Raw genomic sequence first — 15,219 nt, 5'->3', positions numbered from 1 at the left:
AGATAAAAGTGTGTGCAAAAGAAGGGACATGGCTTATTTGATGGGGTTATTGACTGATTTTGGATTAATTTATGAAAGAGACAGGTGTTGATAGGGGTGAGACCGCAGCCATAGAAAGAGTAAGGGCTCAGATCAGCCAGCCTCTCCTGGTGTTGATAAGCTAAAAAGAAGAAAATGTCTGCAAAGACAGAGGAGGGATAAAAGAGAACAGCAGGGCAGGGCAGCTTGTGCAAGGCTGGTGCTCACAGAAGGCAGCCTTTGTGAGAGCAGCAATAAATCTGCATGTGGGTGAGGGGTGCAAGGGTCAGAGATAAGGAAACCTGGGACTGGGCAAGCCTTGTGTAAGAAGAGTATTTTTTTCCCCTGTGCCTCTTCTGTGCCAGCTATACTGCAGTGACTGCTGGGAAAAAAAGAAGGTTTTAGTAGTAAACAACCAAATCCCATAAATTTGAATATGGTGGATCAGGCTTCACCTGCCTCTCCCTTTCATGTGCTGCACAACTGCAAAGCACAACGGCTCAGGGTAAAAGGGAGCAAAGGCAGGGCAAGCAGTGGAGTGTGGAAAGAGGAAGACACTGCTGATCACAGGGGAAGGAAACAAGACACAGAGGGAAGGTCTGGCCCCTGTGGAGGCAGTGCTGCACTACTCAGACTGAGCCAGGCCGCTGACTACTGTGATGAGTGCTGCAGAGAATACCAAAGTGGAGCGAGTAACTTTTCAGAGCACTTCAGAAGTTTAGAAGAAAATTATCAGGAAAGCATAAATACCTTTCTTTCAAAAAAGCTGCTTAACTTATATATTTTGAGGGACTGTAGAATTTCTCTGCACAACATAGATGCACTCAATAGGCATGGCATGAAGGCAATCTTTATTATTTAGCACACGTTTCCACAGTACAACTATTGATGTGTTTTCCCCCTCCAAACTATGTAGCACTAATTTTTCACATGGGTAAACCAGCTTGAATATTGGCATAGAATGTAGAGAAATAGGCTGAGCATATAGATTTCTCTCTGTCCCCCTAATACTGCATGCATCTCTGGCCTGGATCTCTGGCTTTTCACACTGGTAGCCCATCTCTAATATTGATTTGGAACATAGATACATAATACACGTATTATGGATTTATTTCCATCTTTTTTGAATCTCTGTTGGTTTGAAAAGTAGATAATCTGAAAGGATGAATTTTTCCCACAACACTGCTTTCTGTGCATACAGAGTCAGGAAATACTGTAACAAATGTCTTCTAGCATGCAAGTAACTTCCCTTTCACTGACTGCAACTCCTCCTCCTCAGCATCTGATGTCTGTCTCAGTGAAATGGCTGTGTGCTGTCATAGCAGGGCCCTTTCACAGTGAGACATCCCATCTGTCTTCCTTTCCCACTGCATTGCAAATGTCCCTTTGCTTTAATACCGGTTGTTGAGCCTGCCTTCCGTCTACTGCTGCAAGCTTTTAAGTGAGGATGTTGTAAAAAGGTCAGGCTGCTGGGGTTTGGGTTTGCTTCTTTTTTTCTGATCAGTTGGAGGTGGCATTTGGTTTTTACGCAGTAGTAGGACGTAGTTTGTGACAGATGGTGTCTGTAAAGTGTGAGAGTGTGGTATCACTCAGAACACCAGCATGCACTCGCCACACCACAAAGCCCTGAAAGGTGGCACATGTTCAGGTCTTCAGCTCAGGACAGCCAGCTGCTCCTCAGTGAAAATACCTCCAGCAACATGAACTACAATGGTCACAGCAATGCCTTGGAGCGCCACACCAAACTTCAGCGATATGCTCACAGCCTGAGCTGGATCAAAGTAGGTTCAGTGAACATTTCTACAGATCTGCTTACCTAGCGTAGCAGTTTTTTGAGAGCCAGGAGCCCAAAATACCCAGGCCTTAAGCTCAAAATTATGTGAGATGCCCCTTTTTAGCATAAAGGTTCAGTTCTCCAGCTTTAAGAGTCCTGTTGGATTTGATGTTTGCCAGTGTAAGAGGGCACCAAGTTGTGAAGCACACAGGTAGCTCTAGTGGGACCCCTCTGCCCACCTTAGCAGACCAGCTGGAGAGGAAAAGCCTCTTTCTTTCCACTCTGGCTGAGAGGAACAGCCAAAACAAGTGAGGGAACTTGTATCCTTGACATGTCAGTTTATGACAGGGTGACCAGATCTCATACAGTTGTCTGCAGCATGGGCATTTGATGAGTCTTACATCTGGTGATTGATGGGAGGGTCCTGCCATCACAAAGCAAATAAAAGCATATACAAGGACTGGTTGCTTTGTATGCCATGTAATTTCTCCTGTATCATCATGTGCAGCACCAGCCATCACAATAACTGAACTGAACTGTTAATAAGCCGTGACACTCATCCTGTGTTAAGAACTTGTTCTGTGTTCTCTTGTTTTTAGCCTACAGAACATTTTCCACATGCCCATTTCATTATCAACCATGCTGTTTGTAATCCACCTCCTTACTTTAATAGGATTTAGTTGTCAAATAGGATTCCCTTTAATTTAGAATCAGCATTAGCTCCCTTAACATCTTGCTGTTCTTTGTTAGTTTCATCAGAATTGATTAAGGGTTGTGGTTTGGACTATTTCTAAGGACCACTGCATAGTGGGGTCTCCATGTAGGTGACTGGTTACACACAGGTACCATTGCAGCCAGTGGCAGCCTAGGCCTCTCTAGAGTTCGACTTCTAAATGCAAGTGCCTAATACTATTGGAATCATTTGTATGGATAGAAAATGTGGGGCTGGGAGATATCAGACAGGGCTATGCTCCTTTGGAGCAGCAGCTGGAGCTGCTGGGGATTTCAGGACTTCTCAGTGGCAAAAAATCCCTGGTGTATATGCTGGGGCAGCAATTCCTTAGTAGCCAGTAGTCATGCCCAGGGTGTGGTCTCAGCCACATGGGCAGCAGAAAATGCCACCTTTGGCAGTGACACGCTTCTCAGTGGCACCATGTAATTTTCATCCAGGCCTTTATCTCCTGTTTGTTTGGGGGTGTTTTTCTACCTTCCCACTGCACTTAGGGCATGCTATCCAAAGCCTTTACTTCTCAGTGAGGTCAAAAGCATAACCATGAATTTTTTCTTTTGAAAGAACCCCACCTTATGCAAATATTTGTCGGTGAGGGGGTTTTGGCCTCATATAAATCTGCTTCTTATTTTTGTATATAAGGCTCACTCTTTATCCAGGTTACTTCACCTCACCAGTCTAGTCGTAACTTTAGCCTAATGTCATCAAACCTTCAGTTCCTGTCTATAGCTGCTCTTATGCTGAAATTTAATAGGGGCTTTTATGAAATTTTTGAGCACAATGGAGATAAAAATAGGCAAAGCACAGGATGTTCATCAGGGCTTCTTTGCAGAAGAGCCTGAAGCTGCTACCTCTCTTTGGATCCCCATTGTTTCCTAACCTCACCCCTTGAGGGGGAGATGTATCCTCAGCCAATTGAGGAGAGGCAAAGCCTGCTGCTAGAGGAAGTTTCTTACTGTGATTTCTCTGCGGGAAAAATATGTTTCGTTCACTGTGATCCTTAGCTTTCCGGGAGGGGAGTAAGGATGGGATTATAAAATCCACCTGTCTTCAGCTCTCTTTTGCTAGAGGGATGGCATACAGGAAACCTATCTGCTGTCTATATATGAATGCCAAAAATATCTAGGTCATAATAAGCTCCTGATTATATCTTTATCCATTCCTTGAGAGTTAAAATTTATCTCACTTTATCTCATCTCCAAATTTTTTATCTGGGGTAGTTTAAGAAAATTTATTTAAGGGAATTTAGGCAAAATTCCCTTAAATAAAACTGGAGTTGCACTCATTTTGCTTAATTAGCACTTTTTTTTTTAACATTGGGGAATAAGAGCAAAATGCAATGAGACTGGCTTAACAGATTGAAAATTATGAGTGTTTTATACTGTGTAATAGGACTTTGAGCAACTTCAACTAGCAGGCTTAACAACTCAAACTCTCCCAGCTTTGAAAACTGAAAATGCTGTTAAATTATTAAGCTTAGTCTCCCCTGGCAAGGACATTCAGTGTCTGAAACCTTACCAAAATCTCAAGGCAGTTGATAGCAGATAGTATAATGAACAGAACAAAGAGAAATTGGGATTTAAAAAAAAATATTCTTTAGTTCATCCCTCAAACTGAAAAAAGTTAAAAACTGGAACTATGAAAACTGAGATAAAATTAAAACTTAAAAAAATTCCTCTTCCAGATGAAAATTATATCAATTATCATTTCAGGCTGAAGGAAAACATATCAAATCTATTTCAAGCATTTTAATCCCTCATGAAATGAAATGCAAAGTACAGACGGCATTCAAAATGCAGGGAAGCAAGTAAAGAATGTAGTGCTTGTTTTATACAACGGCTTAGTGGTTAAATATAAATTGAGCCAGAGGCAGGAGAGAAAGACAGATGGAGTAGAGGTCAGGGCATTCATTCGGGACTTGTAAAACCAGGGAACCTGTCTCTACCCCAGTAACCTTTTAGATAGGAAGAGGAGTGGCACTAACAGAAGATCCTTATATTACAGAGCCTGGTGCTTTGGCACTCTGGGGAGGTGAGTGTGGACTCAGATCCACTTTGGTTATGTCATGAAAAAGAACTGGATTTCACATATTCTGTGGATTGCATTAATCTCTGGACTTTGGGCAAAACGCAGGAACATGCGTGGCAATACTTCTCTGTCCTGGTTTCATGCATGCAAACCATACATTTTTTCCATATAATCTGTTCTGCTAGTTCAAAAGCCTAGATAATAACATCTACTGAAATGTTAACTTTATGTATGGAGTTTCCAAAACGGAAAATATTTATGGGTGTTGTACATAGAATTAGTGGAACATTCAGACCATGGTAATGAGGAAACCTTGATGATATCTGTACCAGCTTCTGAGAGTCAGCTAAAAGGAAAAAAAGCAGGTGTAGGTGGGGAAATATTATATCAGTTGAATCTGGGCCTAGTTTTAACATACTGGATTTCTGCAAAATCAAGTAAGAATATATTTCATTCACATTGGAGAAAAAATATGGTTTACCCAGTTTCCTGCATGAGAATTAAATAGAGAATCTCCATCATATCACATCATGTCTCTGATCCCACCAAGAGATTTCCCCCTCCTGGCACCCTGCATTCCTGCCATGGGGCCTCAGTGGTCTCTGTGAGTTGTTCCTCCTGGTTCTTTGCATTCATGACCAGGAATAACTTGTAGAAGCAGCTTAAAACATTGTCACTCTGCTGCCGAGAAGCAGCCTGTGAATCTCAGTCATGTTTCCTTTTCTATGCTAACAACCAGTCAAGGTCAAGATGTCCTAAGTGTTTACAGGAGATCACTGATGAATGGAGAGCTGCTCAGACATTCTGAATTGCAGATAGCTGCTTTAACTGACTTAATTAGAACATGCTCAGTATAAACACTGTATGAAGATGAATTCTGCTCCTGCTAGCAGCTAAGTGGTCTTTATCTAGAGGCTAAATAGGTTGGGAAGAAAATTGAGATATGGGAAAACTTCAAATAAATCACAAAAGGAAGGTGAATAAATTAAGAACTGAGTACAAGATTGAAATACACATGGTGATTTGGCCATATAAATATATACTGTGCACTCCTATAGAAGTGTAAATTTTCCAGATCAAGCAGAAAGAGTTATGAGAGAGTTTGACCTAGTTATTGCTGAGACCCTCTGAGGCAATTCAATATTGGATTACTACTAGTAAAGGGCATGCAGAACAAAATACAATCTTTGCTAATTGCAGTGAGCCTGCAATAGCAATTTTTTTTTTACCATAATAAAGAAAGCCAAGTGTTATTCAGGACTTCTGGATTCTACTCAAGATCTGTCACTAACAGCAGATGCCAGTAATAAATACAGGCACATCTCTAGAAATGCAATAAATATGGAGTTATGCTCTGTTTTTCCCATCAGACCTATTTTAGAATAAGATATATACTGCAAACAAAAGGAAATTGAGTATTTTAGTATTCTTCAAATATTTACCTGGAATGTTTTAATCAGTTTTAAATGCCTTATTGTTCTTTCTTTTCCTCCTGATCCCTCTAATAGCACAATCCTTGATGATGAACCTGCCATTCCCCACCCCCTAAATGAGCAGGGTGATGAGAAGAGTATGGGAGATCTTTGTTCTCTATCATGCCATCTTTCATTTATTTCTAGAATTCTGAAAGATGGCTCCTTTGTTAGACCAGCAAAGTACAATTTCATTGCATCCCTAAATTTTTATGGAGACCACTTCTGCGTTTTATGTTTTATCGCTTCCAGGGAAACTGCCTTATTTCAGCTCTTCTTTCCTTTCAGAAAGGACCATGCCCTGTAGCAAACTATTACATGGAAAGATCCTATTTTGAATGCTTCTTTTGAATAATTTTATTCCTGTCTACTCTACCAAGGACAGTAATGCTAGAGAGACACTTGATAGCATTCATCTTGCCTAACTTGAGGCATCTGCCAGGTAGATGTCTCCACTTGAGCTAGACCAGGGTTCCCTTCCTAGACTAATGGATAGAAACCTACATTTCTAGTTCATGAGTCATCTGATCTGGTTTGGATGATTACCTCAGGACAAGATGAATCACAAGGGAGAAGGGCTCATTTCTCTGTGCTGATAAGAAAAAATAGCTCAGATGGTGACATCTCTTTTATAGATGCCTACGTTTAGGTGACAGGAGTTGCAGCCTCTGAAAGATCAAGAATTAGTGTCTGGCATTCATTCCATAAAATCTCAAGCACTACCCACTTTTCTGAGACCCTTTAGACATTTGACCATTGTGGGAGGTCTGTCAAAGATTTTCTGTTAGAGCAAGGCTTTATTTTCTCTGTATTACTCGTAACAGGACAAAAGTTAGCCTATTAAAAAAAAACTTCCAGGAAAAAAAGGGTTATTTCCTTAGTGCTGTGGTTAATCTATTGTTTTGTGATTGTAAAGGAAATCTCTGTAATGAAAACTTACAAAGAGATTGCACCAATAAAAACCACTAAAAAATTAATTTCTGTAGCCTTATTCCCAAAAGTCTAGCTACACATCTCAAATCATTAGTGCAGAAGAAAGTATTACAATTTTTCCTTGCTCAGCCTTAAAGATTGTCATTCTGATGTAATTTTATTCCTGGGTTCTGCAAATTGCTGCTACTTACTTCAAAAATCAAGTTAACTAGAAGATCTTGTAGCTTCTGTGGAAAATGTGGGATAAAAATATTGATGGGAAGTCCTGTCTCAGCTACAAAGTGCCTGGGAATTTTGAATGTGACACTGTAATTCCTCTCACCTCACCTTTTAGAATCATTCAATCTTAAAATCATTTAGGTTGGAAAATACTTTCTTTATCATCAAGTCCAACAGTTAACATGGCACTGCCAAGTTCAGCCCTAAACCATGTCCCTAAGTGTCACATCTATATCTCTTTTAAAAATCTCCAGAGATGGTGATGCAGCCACTTTCCCAGGCAGCCTGCTTCAATGTCTGACTGCCCTTTTGGTGAAAAAATGTTTCCTAATATCTAAATCTCCTCTGGTGTAACTCCAGGTAATTTTCTGGTATTCTATCACTTGTTACTTGGGAGGGGAGACTGATCCCCACCTGGCTACAGCCTCCTTTCAGGTGGTTGTAGAAAGGGATAAGGTCAGCCCTGAACTTCCTTTTCTCCAGGTTAAGCACCTGCATCTCCTTCAGCTGCTTCTTATTGGATTTGTGCTCCAGAACCTTAATAAGCTCCACTGTCCTTCTCTGGACTCACTCACTTGACTCCAGCACCTCAATGTCCTCTAGTGAGGGGCCCAAAACTGAATGCAGGATTTGAGGTGTGGCCTCATCAGTGCTGAGTACAGGGGGACAATCCCTGCCCTGGTCCAGCTGCCGCATTATGTCAGATACAGGCCAGGTTGCCACTGGCCTTCTTGTTCAGCAGCTGTGGACTAGCATCCCCAGGTATTTTTCTGCCAGGCAGCATTCCAGTCACTCTTCTCTGAGCTTGTAGCATTGCCTGGGATTGTTGTGACCCACGTGCAGGACTTGGCACTTGGCCTTGTTAACCGTCATGCAACTGGCCCTGGCCCATCAATCTGCCTTCTCCAGATCCTCCTGCACAGCCTTCCTGTCCTCCAGCAGATCAACACTACCACCCAGCTTGGTGTCATTTGGGAGCTTACTGAGGCAGCACTCGTTCCCCTCATCCAGGTCATCAGTATGCTGAGCAGAACTGGCCCCAGTACTGAGCTTCAGGAAGTACCACTGGCACCTGACAGCAAGCTGAATTTGACTCCATCTACCACCCACTCTCTGGGCCCAGCCATCCAGCCAGCTTTTTACCCAAAGAAGAGAGCACCTGTCCAAGACATGAGCAGCCAGTTTCTCCAGGAGAATTCTGTAGGAGACAGTGTCAAAGGCTTTAGCAAACTTCAGGCAGACAATATCCACAGTCTTTCCTTCGTCTGCTAAATGGGTCACCTTGTCATAGGAGCAGATCAGGTTGGTCCAGCAGGACCTGCCTTTGACAAACCCATGTTTGTGCTGGCTCAGCCTGATCCCCTGGCTGTCCTGTACCTCTGCATGAGAGCACTCAAGATGATCTGCTCCCTGACCTTCCCCAGCACTGAGGTGAGGCTGACAGGCCTCTAGTTACCCAGATCCTCTTTCCAGCCCTTCTTGTAGATGGACAACATATTTGCCAACTTCCAATCACCTGGAATCTCCCTGGTTAGGCAGGACTGCTGATAAATGAGGGGGACTGTCTCAGTCAGCATTTCCACCAGCTCCCTAAGTATCCATGTATGGATCCCATCTGGTCCCATAGGTTTGCATGTGTGTAAGTGGTGTATCAGGACCTTTCACCTTGGATTATGGGAGTTCTGCTCTCTGTCCCTGTTTTCCAGCTCAGGGGGCTGGGTGCCTGAAGAACAATTGGTTTTGCTATTAAAGACTGAAGCGAAGAAGGCATTGGGCATCTCAGTCTTTTCCTAATTCTTTGTCACTATGTTTCCCTCTCCATTCAGCAGAGTATGGAGATTCTCCTTAGCCCTCCCTGTGTTGCTGATGTATTTATAGACATATTTTTATTGTCCTTTATGACAGTAGCCAGATTAAATTCTAGTTGGCCTTTGGCCCTTCTGAATTTTCTCTCTGCATAACTTCATGACATCTTTGCAATCCTCCTGAGCTGCCTGCTGCTTCTTCCGAAGGCTGTAAACACTCCTCTCCTTTTTTTCCAGAGTTCCAGCCAAACCACTCTGTTCAATCAGGCCAGATTTCTTGCCTGCCAGCTTGTCTTTTGGCATATGGAGATGGGCTCTCTGGTGCCTTAAGATTTCTTTTTGAAGAATGTCCAGCCTTTCTGGACTCCTTAGCCCCCCAGAACTGCCTCCCAAGGGACTCCCTCAACCATCTCCTAAAGAGGCCAAAGTCTGCCACTCCAGAAGTCTGAGGCAGCATTTCTGCTGGCCTCCCTCCTTACTTCTCCAAGAAGGTAAAATTAATTCATCCGTTGTCCCCTGCAAACTGGCTGAAGGTGCCTTCCTTTGCTTTGCCCAAGATGGCCTCCAGCTGTCACATCCTTCTCTGTTCATGAGCAGCAGGTCCAACAGGGCACCTTCCCCAGTTGGGACCTTCACATGCTATGTCAGGATGTTATGAACTATCACACACTCCAGGAACCTCCTGGACAGTTTCCTCTCTGCTGTGTTGTATTTCCAGGAGATGTCTGGTAAGTTGAAGTCTCCTGCCAGAACAGGGGCCAGAAATCATGAGACAGCTCCCAGCTGCTTTTTCAATATTTTATCTGCCGCTTCATCCTGGTTTATAACAGACTCCCACCAGGAGTCTGTTATCTGCCCTGTTGGCCTTTCCCCTGGTTCTTAACCACAAACATTCAACTCTGTCATCACCATCATTAGCTCCAGACAATCAAACCATTCCCTGACAGACAGGGCTACTCCACCACATCTTTTTGCCTCTCTGTTCTGAACAGTTTACAGCCGTCCAGCGTTTCACATGTGTGAGTCATTCACCATGTCTCCATGAGGACAACCATGTCATGGTTTTCCTGCTGTTCAATGGCTTCCAGCTCCTCCTGTTTGTTGTCCATGTTGTGTGCATTGGTGTAAATGCACTTAATTTGGGCTGTTGTTCCTGTTACTTTTGTGAGGAAGAAGCCCTAATTCTTACATGACCATTCTCAGGCATTTCTGTGGTTTCTAACACATCAATATCCCTCGTGTCTTAGCTGCCACATGGATCTCCATTTCCTACCTCCACTGAGATGGCAAACCAAAGGACATCTCAAGTGCATCTAGTGCACAGTCCCTCAAACATCAGTGTGCCACCCTAGGCTTATCTCTAAAGGGCCTGGTTTTATTCCTTTATAAGAGCTAAGCCTCTGTGAGATACTCACTTGCCCAGCTGGGATCAGGTACCTGTGATGTTATTCAAGTATTAACTGCATATTAGTCACCTGTTAACAAAGGTTAAACCAGAACTGCATGACCAGCCAGCACTCAGAAAAGAGGGTGTGAGCCAAACAACGCAATTTGCAAAACTCTTCTGCTCTTTGAACGCATGCATGGAGAGAAACACTGTTCCTCTGTTGCCATGCATCACTGGGGAAGGACTCTGAGAGCACACACCAAACCTGGTAGCCCTGCAAAGCACATGCCTCAGGGAAAGAGTCCTAATTCAGTTTACTGTAATGTACCACAGTTTATTGTCACCATTCAGATCACAACATTTAGATTTGTGGCTCTCAGTAATGTCTGCAACAGGTGCAGAACTGAACTGGGAGCAGGTAACAAAGAGATCTCTAAGAGCATATTGTGAGGAAATAAATCCTAGGAAAAGCATTATTGCTAAATATGCAGCTTTACTGTATATTCAAGGATACCTAAAACTTATCTCTGATTCTGAAGACATATTGGGATTAAAATAATATAGAGCTAAATTAATACTATTGATATGAATAATCATCATAGTATGAAAAGGCAGAAATACCTCTGTTCTAAATTTATTATCTGCCTTTGAAAAGAGTCATGCACCCTTATTAAATCAAATGTATTATGTTTTCTCATCAATTTTGCATCTCATTTTTTCCCATTTATTCTTTTTAAGAAAAATTCTGACATTTCAAATCATGTAGTTCACTACATTGTTAAAAATGCTTATAAATTACCTATGATATATCCACTGATGATGGATGACATGCAGACATTAGATAAGAAAACTATTTTCATTCTTTGTATAAAGAAGTCACTGTACAAAGTATTTTTAACAGGCATTGTCTGGTTTTAAACAGATCTTAAGATGAGTCTTCATTAAAAATACTGTAGCAATTAAAGACCCTACTATGTTGAGAAGAACTTAGCAGAACTGTAAAACTAATATTGAAAAGATGGTAAAATTGAAGTTTCAGTCCCATACATAGCCTAAACTGTTATTCTCAACATTAATGAGCCTGTTCCTTAAAAATTCCTCAGGATGAGCTCTCCTTGGCTAACCAATTGGACACATCTTCCAAACAACACGTGCCTAGCACAAAATGCCATTTCCTTCAATTTAAATAAAGGGTTCCAGGCTACTTTGTATCAGACAGATATGGCACACTAGCTGAGCACATGGTTTTCTCGATTTCTCCATGATGCTTGATGACAGCACAACACTTTACCTGCCTTGGCTGTTGCATAGATTTCATGAGCCCCTCTTCCAACATACTTGCATTCAACTCGTTTCTGTTGAACCCTTTTAAGTATCCTCTTCCCCTTCTCCCCCCATCCATTTCCTAAAATATATTAAATATATATTCTCTGAGCCTGTGAACTCTGATAATGTGCCTTGGTCAGTCACACAAGTTAAATGAAGTATGAATAGAAGGTAAGTGGAAGGTAATAGGATGGAATTAATGTCGTTTTGGAGGATGTCCATTTCCAGACATCAAACCTGTGCTTTAGTCTCTAATGCCCTGAAAATAAAAGGTCGTGGAGGGACATAAATGTTATATTACTGCTTAAGACAAATACATCAGGAAGATGTATTACTGCTAAATACTTTATCAATTTATTTAATAGATAAAACAATTCAACTGTTTCTCTACTCTGAAAAAGCCATACAATGCATCCCATCTGATCCTGATTTATTGGTACTCATCTTCCCCAATATGTGTGGAGTCCTTTTGGCAGGGGCTGGCATTCTCTCATCTGTTGTATCCTGATGCACATCTGCTCCGAAGTGTCACATGTAGGTCAGGCACAGCCAGAGCCACAGACAAATAGTACAAAGGCAGATGGTTACCAACTGCACTATGGGCAAGATGTTGGCTAAACAAGGTAATCACTTGCTTTGCTCTCAAATACATTCCTCATTTCAATAAAGATTTTTCCACCATCTTTTGAAAGATGGTGGCAAACTCCTGACAAAGATTTCTGTATGGCATGCTGCAGCTTATAATTGCCAACAACCTTTGTTATTTGCTAGAGCTTTAGCAGCATCATATAGTTTAGTTATAAATTGTTCACATATCACTCTTCAGAGAGGTCATAAAGGGGGCCATTTTTGGAAAAGAACGACAGGAAGGAATCCTTCCATCCTGATCCCTAGTGTAAATGTTAAACCCGTCACTGACACCTAATCCAAAATGAATAACATATTCTAGCACTACTGCTGCTGGAGTTCATCTCTCTGTTACTTCCCATGTTTTATTATCTTGACAGCTTTTTCTTCATGGCAACATGATAGTTTACCTCAAAATGTTGAATCATGCTTTTAAATGGAGAAGCAGAGTTCTTTAAATCAGTCAATAACCTGAATATGAAGGTTGTTTTATATCAATTAGGATGCTGCTTGAGGTTTTGGTATTTTGAGATTGATTTCCAGTGCCTACGTGATATGTTTAACAATACTAATGATGAACTGATAATTATAGCTTGGGCTATTGTGTGATGTCTAAAATGTGATGGGTGTTTACTCTGTAAACCTTGAGAACAATTCTGTATCAACTAGTGATTATTTAGCTTCATGAAAGACTACTAAATTAAATAATCAATTATATGTGAAGATTAATGCTAGTTTCCTGGTCATTGTCCTTTTTTCCAGTCATCTGTATTGAGTGTATAAACTGGTAGAAAAGAATTTTCCCTAGCCCTTATAAAAAGAGCTTCAGTTGTGTTGATATGCAATGAAATGTGCTATTGAAATAATATTTCAGATTAATATTTACAGGCATTTCTGTTCTGTACACATACATTGATTGTGTTCATCTGCACTGTGCAGACATGCACATTTCTTGTTGGCTAGTGATGATAGCAATCATAATAGCGATGCTTGTACTGCCCTTCTGTGTGAGGCATGTTGCTATCTCTTGGAGAAAAGTGCCATAGAAGTTGGTGATGTATTGTTACATCATATAGGTTATTCTGTTCTGTGATGTAGTAACATTCTAGAACAACAATGTTGTCAAAACTGTTGCTATATGATGCTATTACAACAATAACCATACCTCCAATAATTTAAAAAAATTTAGGCTTAGATACAGTAATACTTTGAATTTTTTTACACTTTGTTTAAATGGACAGAACCTGAAGTGCACAGACAAGTCAGGATTGTATGAGAAGAAACCATTAGATTATACCATTATTTATGTGTTCATTTATTTTCCCATTCTGAGCATGAATGATTGGACTCAAGCCTTACATTTTCAGATTTCAAAGCCATGTAATGACAAGAGGCACAGCTCAGCCAAAATTCCTATTTACTTCACTGCCATTTTGCCTCTGTAACATCTGTGGGATCTGTGCCCCATACCAATTCCAGTTTCTTTGATGTAATAAGTACTATCTGCCATTTTTGCACCACTACTAAGTGCCAGGAGATGTGCTATTTAGTTCTCATGATCAGGACTACATCTAACTGTGTTGCTTAAGAAAAGCTACCCTCCTACTTTGCCTCGGTACACAGCTACCCCTACATAAAAAATCCTTTAACAAAAATATCCTATTCAGTGGAGTACCCCAAAGTGGTAAACACTAGTTGAAGAGATTCCTATCTGCTCTGTGAGTGCCACTGTTAGCTGCCAGGATTTGTAAATGCAGCAAATGGTATTTTTAATATGCTTCAGTCACATTGTGAAATCAGTTATTTTGTGAAATGGCTGTTTTATAATATGACTGTGACATCTACGATATTGGACTCTCTCAAGAGGAGACAAACTGACAGAATACATACGGAGAAAACTGAAAGGTCTGTGTACAGCTCCAGATTTGCTGAAGAACTAAAATGATTGAAAAACTATTCATACTCCCTTTCTTTTGGCAGCTTATTCACAATGATGACACACCCAATATGTAAAGTTGTTGCAGTTGAGACGGACACAACATGACACTCCACAGTTCATACAGCAGAATTTTATTGAGCACAGCTCCTTTTCATAGGGTTTTCAAAAAACCCGTGCAGTTGATCCTGACTGGCTAAATTTGGTTCCACCCAGCTCACTGGCCAATAGCTGCCTGTGTCCATGCTTGTCAAGGTCTGGCTGGTGTTGCTTGAATTTAAATCTCCCAGGCTTCTCACTGCCTTCCTCCCAGGGATGTCTACTTCTTTTCCCTGATGGCATGGACTGGTGGAGTTATAATTAGGGTTATCTGTGACTGAGAGGCCTCCAGGCCAGCTGTTAGCCACCACATAAAGTCAAATGGCTTCTGCTTAATGAGCTCAGAGGGGTAAAGCATTGACGTCATCGAAGTCTACAGGATTTTGGCATTTGATTTCAATGGGTGAGAAAACAGTCAGTGATTTCTAAGGGACACAGAGGATCACAAGCTACATGGGACTGCAAACTACACTTGGGATGATTGGATGTTGCATGCACAGTTGCACAGTTATGAGACAGAGCATGGAGAACTCCAGTGACATGCAGGAAACCTTGCAATGTAAGAAAAAAGAAGAAGGCAATACATAACTTAGTGCACAGAAAGTATCTAGTTTCCACATACCTGATGGGAAATACTTATTTTTTTTCACTGTACTTTTGTACAAATGTCTGTATGTTCTGCGTGCAGCAGAGGGACAAAGACCATTGCATGCCAGGTGCATGGGTGTTCCTCTAAGATCCTGACAAACCAGCTGTCCAGACTGGGCCCCTTGTTGGAAGGTGCAACCAGGTTCATTTAGCTGTTAAGTACTAGGATGTCATCCTGACACGGCATCAAGGCGTGGTCGAAGACGCTCGTGTCTCC

Source organism: Ammospiza caudacuta, chromosome 2 (genome assembly GCF_027887145.1).
Source record: "Ammospiza caudacuta isolate bAmmCau1 chromosome 2, bAmmCau1.pri, whole genome shotgun sequence".
NCBI classification, from domain to species: Eukaryota; Metazoa; Chordata; class Aves; order Passeriformes; family Passerellidae; genus Ammospiza; species Ammospiza caudacuta.
This window is presented reverse-complemented; position numbering follows the sequence as displayed.